At 46.5% G+C, this 10,137-nt stretch overlaps 2 non-coding genes across 2 annotated transcripts; both read left to right on the plus strand.

Annotated features, from left to right (window-relative positions):
• The first annotated feature begins 9,260 nt into the window (after window positions 1-9,260).
• TRNAK-UUU lies at window positions 9,261-9,333 on the plus strand. Its single transcript has one exon. It is a non-coding gene; the product is annotated as a tRNA-Lys (tRNA).
• Window positions 9,334-9,514: 181 nt separating this feature from the next.
• On the plus strand, window positions 9,515-9,586 carry TRNAQ-CUG. The gene has a single exon. It is a non-coding gene; the product is annotated as a tRNA-Gln (tRNA).
• The last annotated feature ends 551 nt before the right edge of the window (window positions 9,587-10,137 follow it).

A 10,137-nucleotide genomic window follows, 5' to 3' on the forward strand; every position in this document is an offset into this window, starting at 1 on the left:
ATATATTCAAATTATTCTCATTTTAAAATTCCAGTTATCCCCTCGAACAAACCCTTTGAAAAATTCGCATTTAAAAATTAAATTCCCGGTTAAATATTCAAATAATTCTCATTTTAATATTCCAAATATTCAGTGTCACTAACCCAAACACTAACCCTAACTCTAACCCTAAAGCTTACCAAAATCCAAGTTAGAATTTAAATATTCAAATTATTCCAATTTTAATATTGTAATTATCCCCTGACCCTGACCCTAACACTTATATATTCAAATTATTCTCATTTTAAATTTCCAATTTTCCCCCAGCACAAACCCTTTGAAATACTCACATTTAAAAATTAAATTCCCTTTTAAATATTCAAATAATTCTCATTTTAATATTCAAAATATTTAGAAACTATAACCGTGGCCTTAGCTCTAATCCTAACCCAAATTCCAATGTGAATATTCAAATTACGCATATTAAATATTCCAATTATCCCCTAACCCTGATCCCAACCCCTAACCTTAACCCTAACCCTAATCCTAAACCTAACCCTAACCCAAATCACCATTTAAATATTAAAATTATTTACATTTTTATATTCCAAATATTAAATATTCCCTGATCCTAACCATGACACTGACCCTGACCCTGACCCCAACCCTACCCCAAATCCGAACCCCTTTGTAATATTTGGTTTAAAAATTAAATTCCCTGTTCAATATTCAAGATATTCACATTTTAATATTCCAAATATTCACTAATCCCAACCCTGACCTTGACCTTGACCCTAACCCAAACTCCAATTTGAATATTCAAATTATTGCCATGTTAATGTTCCAATTATCCCCTAACCCTGACCTTGACCCTAACCCTAACCCAAACTCCAATTTGAATATTCAAATTATTCCCATGTTAATGTTCCAATTATCCCCTAACCCTGACCTTGACCCTAACCCTAACCCAAAGTCCAATTTGAATATTCAAATTATTGCCATGTTAATGTTCCAATTATACCCTGAGCTTTACCTTAACCCTAACCCAAAGTCCAATTTGAATATTCAAATTATTGCCATGTTAATGTTCCAATTATCCCCTAACCCAAAGTCCAATTTGAATATTCAAATTATTGCCATGTTAATGTTCCAATTATCCCCTAACCCTGACCTTGACCCTAACCCTAACCCAAACTCCAATTTGAATATTCAAATTATTGCCATGTTAATGTTCCAATTATCCCCTAACCCTGACCTTGACCCCAACAAAACTCCTAACCCCAAACCTAACCCTAAATCTAACTTGAACCCAAATTCCCATTTAAATATTCACATTATTTGCATTTTTATATTCCAAATATTCCCTGACCCTGACCCCATGGAATATTTGCATTTAAAATAAAATTACCTATTAAATACTCAAATTATTCTCATTTTAATATTCCAATTATCTCCTAACCCTAACACAAACCCTTTGGAATATTCATGTTTAAATATTAAATTCCATGTTAAATATTCGAGGTATTCTCATTTTAATATTCTAAATATTTACTAACAGTGACCTTGACCTTAACCCTAACCCTAACCCAAATTCCAACGGGAATATTAAAATTATTCCCATTTAAATATTTCAATTGTTTTCATTTTAATATTCCAAATATTCCCTAACCCTGACCCTAATCCTAATCCCAATCCTAACCTTAACTCTATTCACTTTAAAAAGATATTTTAAAATTATTATACAAAATAAAATATTATATTTTAAAAAAATATATAAATTCAAAATTTTAAAATATTCTTATTTAAATGAACCAATTATCACCTAACCCCAGGTGACAGCGGGGTGGATGGACACGGAGGCAGCCAGCAGGAGTGGATGAATCCAGAGGAAAATCCAAATTTGTGGGTGGGAAATGTGAGGGGAGAAAAGGGCGGAAAAGGTGAGGTAAAAAACGGGAAAGGTAAGGGGAAAAAAAAGGGCGAGAAATGAGAGAGGAAAAATGGAGGGAAAATGTGAGGGGAGAAAATGGAGGGAAATGTGAGGGGAGAAAATGGGAAATGTGAGGGGAGAAAAATGGAGGGAAACATGAGGGGAAAAATGGGAAATGTGAGGGGAAAAATGGGAAATGTGAGGGGAGAAAATGGGAAACGTGAGGGGAGAAATGTGAGGGAAACGTGAGGGGAGAAAATGGAGGGAAACGTGAGGGGGGGGAAAGGGAAACATGAGGGGAGAAAATGGAGGGAAACGTGAGGGGGAAAATGGGAAATGTGAGGGGAGAAAATGGAGGGAAACGTGAGGGGAAAAATGGAGGGAAAATGTGAGGGGGAAATGGGAAATGTGAGGGGAGAAAATGGGAAATGTGAGGGGAAAAATGGGAAAAGTGAGGGGAGAAAATGGAGGGAAACGTGAGGGGAAAAATGGAGGGAAAATGTGAGGGGGAAAATGGGAAATGTGAGGGGAGAAAATGGAGGGAAACGTGAGGGGAGAAAATGGAGGGAAACGTGAGGGGAAAAATGGAGGGAAACGTGAGGGGGGGAAAGGGAAACGTGAGGGGAGAAAATGGAGGGAAAAGTGAGGGGGAAAATGGGAAATGTGAGGGGAGAAAATGGGAAATGTGAGGGGAGAAAATGGAGGGAAACGTGAGGGGAGAAAATGGAGGGAAACGTGAGGGGAGAAAATGGAGGGAAACGTGAGGGGGGGGAAAGGGAAACATGAGGGGAGAAAATGGAGGGAAACGTGAGGGGGAAAATGGGAAATGTGAGGGGAGAAAATGGAGGGAAACGTGAGGGGAAAAATGGAGGGAAAATGTGAGGGGGAAATGGGAAATGTGAGGGGAGAAAATGGGAAATGTGAGGGGAAAAATGGGAAAAGTGAGGGGAGAAAATGGAGGGAAACGTGAGGGGAAAAATGGAGGGAAAATGTGAGGGGGAAAATGGGAAATGTGAGGGGAGAAAATGGAGGGAAACGTGAGGGGAAAAATGGGAAATGTGAGGGGAGAAAATGGAGGGAAACGTGAGGGGAGAAAATGGAGGGAAAATGTGAGGGGGAAATGGGAAATGTGAGGGGAGAAAATGGAGGGAAACGTGAGGGGAAAATGGGAAATGTGAGGGGAGAAAATGGAGGGAAATGTGAGGGGAAAATGGGAAATGTGAGGGGAAAATGGGAAATGTGAGGGGAGAAAATGGGAAAAGTGAGGGGGGAAAATGGGAAATGTGAGGGGAGAAAATGGAGGGAAACGTGAGGGGAAAAATGGGAAATGTGAGGGGAGAAAATGGGAAATGTGAGGGGAGAAAATGGAGGGAAATGTGAGGGGGAAAATGGGAAATGTGAGGGGAGAAAATGGAGGGAAATGTGAGGGGAAAAATGGGAAATGTGAGGGGAGAAAGGAGTAGGAAACGTGAGGGGAGAAAATGGAGGGAAACATGCAAGAAGAAAATGGAGGGAAATGTGAGGGGGGAAAAGGGAAACGTGAGGGGAGAAAATGGTGGGAAATGTGAGGGGAAAATGGGAAACGTGAGGGGAGAAAATGGAGGGAAATGTGAGGGGAAAAATGGGAAATGTGAGGGGAGAAAGGAGTAGGAAACGTGAGGGGAGAAAATGGGAAATGTGAGGGGAGAAAATGGAGGGAAATGTGAGGGGAGAAAATGGGAAATGTGAGGGGAGAAAATGGAGGGAAACGTGAGGGGAAAAATGGAGGGAAATGTGAGGGGGAGAAAATGGAGGGAAATGTGAGGGGAGAAAATGAAGGGAAACGTGAGGGGGGGAAAGGGAAACGTGAGGGGAGAAAATGGGAAACATGAGGGGAAAAATGGAGGGAAAATGTGAGGGGGAAAATGGGAAATGTGAGGGGAGAAAATGGAGGGAAACGTGAGGGGAGAAAATGGGAAATGTGAGGGGAGAAAATGGAGGGAAAATGTGAGGGGAAAATGGGAAATGTGAGGGGAGAAAATGGAGGGAAACGTGAGGGGAAAAATGGGAAATGTGAGGGGAGAAAATGGGAAATGTGAGGGGAGAAAATGGAGGGAAACGTGAGGGGAAAAATGGAGGGAAATGTGAGGGGGAGAAAATGGAGGGAAACGTGAGGGGGGGAAAGGGAAACGTGAGGGGAGAAAATGGGAAACATGAGGGGGAAAATGGAGGGAAAATGTGAGGGGGAAAATGGGAAATGTGAGGGGAGAAAATGGAGGGAAACGTGAGGGGAAAAATGGGAAATGTGAGGGGAGAAAATGGAGGGAAATGTGAGGGGGAAAATGGTAAATGTGAGGGGAGAAAATGGAGGGAAATGTGAGGGGAGAAAATGGAGGGAAATGTGAGGGGAGAAAATGGAGGGAAATGTGAGGTAAAAAATGGGAAATGTGAGGGGGAAAATGGGAAATGTGAGAGGAACAATGGAGGGAAACGTGAGGGGAGAAAATGGAGGGAAACGTGAGGTAAAAAAGGGGAAACGTGAGAGGAGAAAATGGAGGGAAACGTGGGGGGAGAAAATGGGAAATGTGAGGGGAGAAAATGGAGGGAAACGTGAGGGGAAAAGGGCAGAAAAAGTGAGGTAAAAATGGGAAAGATAAGGAAAAGAAGTGTGGGAAATGTGTGGGGGAAAAGAGCGGGAAACGTGAGGGGAGAAACGAGTGGGAAAAGTGAGCGGAGAAAAGAGTGGGAAACGTGAGAGGAGAAAATGGAAGGAAACGTGAGGTAAAAAATGGGAAATGTGAGGGGAGAAAATGGAGGGAAACGTGAGGGGGAAAGGGCAGAAAAAGTGAGGTAAAAATGGGAAAGATAAGGGAAAAAAGGGTGGGAAATGTGAGGGGAGAAAATGGAGGGAAACGTGAGGTAAAAAAACTGGAAAATGTGAGGGGAAAAATGGGAAACATGAGGGGAGAAAATGGGAAACGTGAGGAGAAAAAGGGTGGGAAACATCAGGGGAGAAACTGTTGGGAAATGTGAGGGGGAAAGAGGGCAGAAAATATGAGGTAAAAATGGGAAATGTGAGGGGGAAAAGAGTGGGAAATGTGAGGGGAGAAAAGAGCAGGAAACGTGAGGAGAGAAAAGAGTGGAAAATATGAGGGGAAAAGAGCAGAAAAGGTGAGGGGAAAATGGGAAAGATAAGGGGGGAAAAGGTGGGAAATGTGAGAGGAAAAGAGTGGGAAATGTAAGGGGAGATAAAAGGGAAACGTGAGGGGGGAAATGGTGAGAAATGTGGGGGGGAAAGGGCAAAAAACGTGAGGTAAAAATGGGAAACATGAGGGGAAATGTGAGGGGGAAAAATGGAGGGAAACGTGAGGGAGAAAAGAGCAGGAAACGTGAGGGGAGAAAATGGAGGGAAATGTGAGGGGGAAGGGCATGAAACATGAGGGGAAAAGGCAGAAAAGGTGAGGTAAAAATGGGAAAAAGAAGGGAAAAAAGAATGAGAAACGTGAGAGGAGAAAAGAGTGGGAAACATGAGGGGAAAAAATGGTGGGAAATGTGAGGGGAAAGGGCAGAAAATATGAGGAAAAAATGGGAAAGATAAGGGAAAAGGGTGGGAAAGATGAGAGGGAAAATGGTGTGAAATGTGAGGGGGGAAACATGATGGGGAAAGGGCAGAAAAAGTGAGGTAAAAAATGGGAAAGATAAGGCGAAAACGATGGGAAAAGTGAGAGGAAAAAATTGTGGGAAACGTGAGAGGAAAAAGATCAGGAAATGTGAGGAGAGAAAAGAGAGGAACAGGAAGGGGAAAGGGCGGAAAACATAAGGTAAGAAAATGGGAAACATGAGGGAGAAAGGGTGGAAAACGTGAGGTAAAAATGAGAAATAAGAGGGTGAAAATAGTGGGAAGCATGAGGGGAGAAAATGTTGGGAAATGTGAGGGGGGAAAAGGGTGGAAAATGTGAGGTAAAAAATGGGAAATTAGAGGGTGAAAATGGCAGGAAACATGGAAGCGGAGGCGGGGGGAATGTTAGGAAACATGAGGGGGAAAAATGTTGGGAAATGTGAGGGGGGAAGAGGGTGGAAAACGCGAGGTAAAAATTTGGAAACGTGAGGGGGGAAATGGGAAACAAGAGGGGGAAAGAGGTGGAAAACGTGAGGTAAAATAATAATAATAATAATAATAATAATAATAATAATAATAATAATAATAATAATAATAATAATAATAATTTTTTTAAATAGTAGCAGCTACTTTTATTTATTCTGGTATATTTATATATTTTATCACTATATTACAATATATTTTTTCTATTATAGAACCTTATTATTACTATAATTACTATAATAATAATTATTGTTATTATTATTAATAGCAGCAGCAGTAACAGTAAAAACACTATTTTGGAGCAAACCCCGGAAATCCCCCACTCGGGGAGCAGGAAGGCAACAAACAGCGCTCGTGGTTTTTTTGGGAAAAACCCAAATCGAGTCATTTCTCTATTCCCCTGCACGGAAATACGTTTGTGAAGAAAACTGAGGACTTCTGGGGTGAAATTCGACCAAAAATCTGCCGCCTCCTTGACACAGCCCCGGCGAGTAAAAATCCCCGGAAACCTCGGGTTTGTCCCTAAAACCTCGGATTTCTCCCTAAAACCTCGGGTTTGTCCCTAAAACCTCGGATTTCTCCCTAAAACCTCGGGTTTGTCCCTAAAACCTCGGGTTTCTCCCTAAAACCTCGGGTTTGTCCCTAAAACCTCGGATTTCTCCCTAAAACCTCGGGTTTGTCCCTAAAACCTCGGGTTTCTCCCTAAAACCGCTCGATTTCCCCCCAAAACCTCGGGATTTCCCATTAAAATCTCGGGTTTGTCCCTAAAACCTCGGATTTCTCCCTAAAACCTCGGATTTCTCCCGAAAAACTCGGGTTGCTCCCTAAAAGCGCTCGATTTTCCCCCAAAACCTCGGGGTTTCCCATTAAAATCTCGTATTTCTCCCTAAAACCTCGGGTTTTTCCCTAAAACCTCGGGTTTGTCCCTAAAACCTCGGGTTTCTCCCTAAAACCGCTCGATTTCCCCCCAAAACCTCGGGATTTCCCATTAAAATCTCGGGTTTTTCCCTAAAACCTCGGATTTCTCCCTAAAACCTCGGGTTTCTCCCTAAACCCGCTCGATTTCCCCCCAAAACCTCGGGATTTCCCATTAAAATCTCGGATTTCTCCCTAAAACCTCGGGTTTGTCCCTAAAACCTCGGATTTCTCCCTAAAACCTCGGGTTTTTTCCCAAAACCTCGGGTTTCTCCCTAAAACCTCGGGTTTCTCCCTAAAACCTCGGGTTTGTCCCTAAAACCTCGGGTTTCTCCCTAAAACCGCTCGATTTCCCCCCAAAACCTCGGGATTTCCCATTAAAATCTCGGATTTCTCCCTAAAACCTCGGGGTTTTTTCCCTAACTCCTCTGTTTTTCCCCAAAACCTCGAGTCTCTCCCGAAAATCTCTTTTTTTCTCCTACAACCGCTAGATTTTTTTCCCCCAAATCCTCGGGGCTTCTCCCGAAAATCACAAGGTTTTCGCCCAAACCCCTCGGTTTCTCCCCAAACCCCTCGGTTTCTCCCGTGAGTTTTTCCCCAATCCCGCGAGTTTCTCCCCAATCCCGCGAGTTTCTCCCCAGTCCCGTGAGTTTTTCCCCAAATCCCTCGGTTTCTCCCCAATCCCGTGAGTTTCTCCCCGATCCCGTGAATTTTTCCCCAAACCCCTCGATTTTCCCCCAAACTCCTCGGTTTCTCCCCAATCCCGTGAGTTTTTCCCCAGTCCCGTGAGTTTTTCCCCAAACCCCTCGATTTTTCCTCAAATCCCTCAGTTTCTCCCCAATCCCGTGAGTTTTCCCCAATCCCTCGGTTTCTCCCAATCCCGTGAGTTTTTCCCCAATCCCTCGATTTCCCCCAATCCCGTGAATTTTCCCAAACCCCTCAGTTTGTCCCCAATCCCTCGGTTTCTCCCCAATCCCGTGCGTTTCCCCCAATCCCGTGAATTTTCCCCAAACCCCTCGGTTTCTCCCGTGAGTGTCTCCCCAATCCCGTGAGCTTTCCCCCAATCCCGTGAGTTTTCCCCCAAACTCCTCGGTTTCTCCCCAAACCCCCTCGGTTTTTCCCCAGTCCCGTGAGTTTTTCCCCAAACTCCTCGGTTTCTCCCGTGAGTTTACCCCCAATCCCGTGAGTTTCTCCCCAAACCCCTCAGTTTTCCCTAAACCCCTCGATTTTTCCTCAAACCCCTTGGTTTTTTCCCAAACCCCTCGATTTCCCCCAATCCCATGAGTTTCTCCCCAATCCCTCGGTTTCCCCCCGGTCCCGTGAGCTTTCCCCAAACCCCTCGATTTCTCCCCAAACCCCTCGATTTCCCCCAATCCCGTGAGTTTTTCCCCAAACCTCTCGGTTTCTCCCCAAACCCCTCGGTTTCTCCCCAATCCCGTGAGTTTCCCCCCAATCCCGTGAGTTTCTCCCCAGTCCCGTGAGTTTCTCCCCAAACCCCTCAGTTTTCCCCAAACCCCTCGGTTTCTCCCCAAACCCCTCGGTTTCCTCCCAATCCCGTGAGTTTTCCCCAATCCCGTGAATTTTCCCCCAAACCCCTCGGTTTCTCCCGTGAGATTTCTCCCCAAACCCCTCGATTTCTCCCCAGTCCCGTGAGTTTTTCCCCAAACCCCTGGATTTCTCCCCAATCCCTCGATTTCCCCCAATCCCATGAGTTTCTCCCCAATCCCTCGGTTTCCCCCCAGTCCCGTGAGCTTTCCCCAAACCCCTCGATTTCTCCCCAAACCCCTCGATTTTTCCCCAATCCCGTGAGTTTTCCCCCAAACCCCTCAGTTTTTCCCCAAACCCCTCAGTTTTCCCCCAATCCCGTGAGTTTTTCCCCAAACCCCTCAGTTTTCCCCCAAACCCCTCGGTTTCTCCCCAATCCCGTGAGTTTCCCCCCAATCCCGTGAGTTTCCCCCCAATCCCGTGAGTTTTCCCCGATCCCGTGAATTTTCCCCCAAACCCCTCGGTTTCTCCCGTGAGATTTCTCCCCAAACCCCTCGATTTCTACCCAGTCCCGTGAGTTTTTCCCCAAACCCCTGGATTTCTCCCCAATCCCGTGAGTTTCCCCCAATCCCGTGAGTTTCTCCCCAGTCCCTCGGTTTCTCCCCAATCCCTCGGTTTCTCCCCAATCCCGTGAGTTTTCCCCAATCCCGTGAATTTTCCCAAACCCCTCGATTTCCCCCAATCCCGTGAATTTTCCCAAACCCCTCGATTTCCCCCAATCCCGTGAATTTTCCCAAACCCCTCGGTTTCCCCCCAATCCCTCGGTTTCTCGCCAGTCCCTTCTCTCGTCCCGCGGGCGGCTCCGGCAGAGCCCGGATAGCTCAGTCGGTAGAGCATCAGACTTTTAATCTGAGGGTCCAGGGTTCAAGTCCCTGTTCGGGCGACTCTCCTTTTCCCCCTGTTTTTTTACTTTCTTTTCCAATTTTTTTCCCTTTTTTCCCTTTTTCCCTTTTCCCCCTTTTTCCCCCTCCCCAGCCCGCCCCGGGGTTTCCCGCCCCCTCCCGCAGGGGCGGCGCGGGGGTCTCTTTTTCGTGGCGGAGGGAGCGGCGCGCAGCGCTGCGGGCGGTCCCATGGTGTAATGGTGAGCACTCTGGACTCTGAATCCAGCGATCCGAGTTCGAATCTCGGTGGGACCTGCGCCTCCTTTTGCGGGCGGCGCCGCCCTGGGGTGTCCCCGGGGTGTCCCCGGGGTGTCACCGGGGTGTCACTGCTTTCGGGGTGTGACTGGGGTGTCCCTGGGGTGTCCCCAGGGTGTGTCTGAAGTGTCCCTGAGGTGTCCCCGAGGTGTCCCTGCTTTCGGGGTGTGACTGGGGTGTCCCCAGGATGTGTCTGAGGTGTCCCTAGGGTGTCACCGGGGTGTCCCTGCTCTCGGGGTGTCCCTGGGGTGTCCCCAGGATGTGTCTGAAGTGTCCCCAAGGTGTCCCCGAGGTGTCCCTGCTTCCGGGGGTGTCCCTGAGGTGTCCCTGGGGTGTCCCCAGGATGTGTCTGAGGTGTCCCTGAGGTGTCCCCAGGGTGTCCCTGCTTTCGGGGTGTGACTGGGGTGTCCCTGGGGTGTCCCCAGGATGTGTCTGAGGTGTCCCTAGGGTGTCACCGGGGTGTCCCTGCTCTCGGGGTGTCCCTGGGGTGTCCCCAGGATGTGTCTGAAGAGTCCCCAAGGTGTCCCCGAGGTGTCCCTGCTTCCGGGGGT

Source organism: Motacilla alba, unplaced genomic scaffold (assembly GCF_015832195.1).
Source record: "Motacilla alba alba isolate MOTALB_02 unplaced genomic scaffold, Motacilla_alba_V1.0_pri HiC_scaffold_35, whole genome shotgun sequence".
In the NCBI taxonomy this organism is placed as follows: Eukaryota; Metazoa; Chordata; class Aves; order Passeriformes; family Motacillidae; genus Motacilla; species Motacilla alba.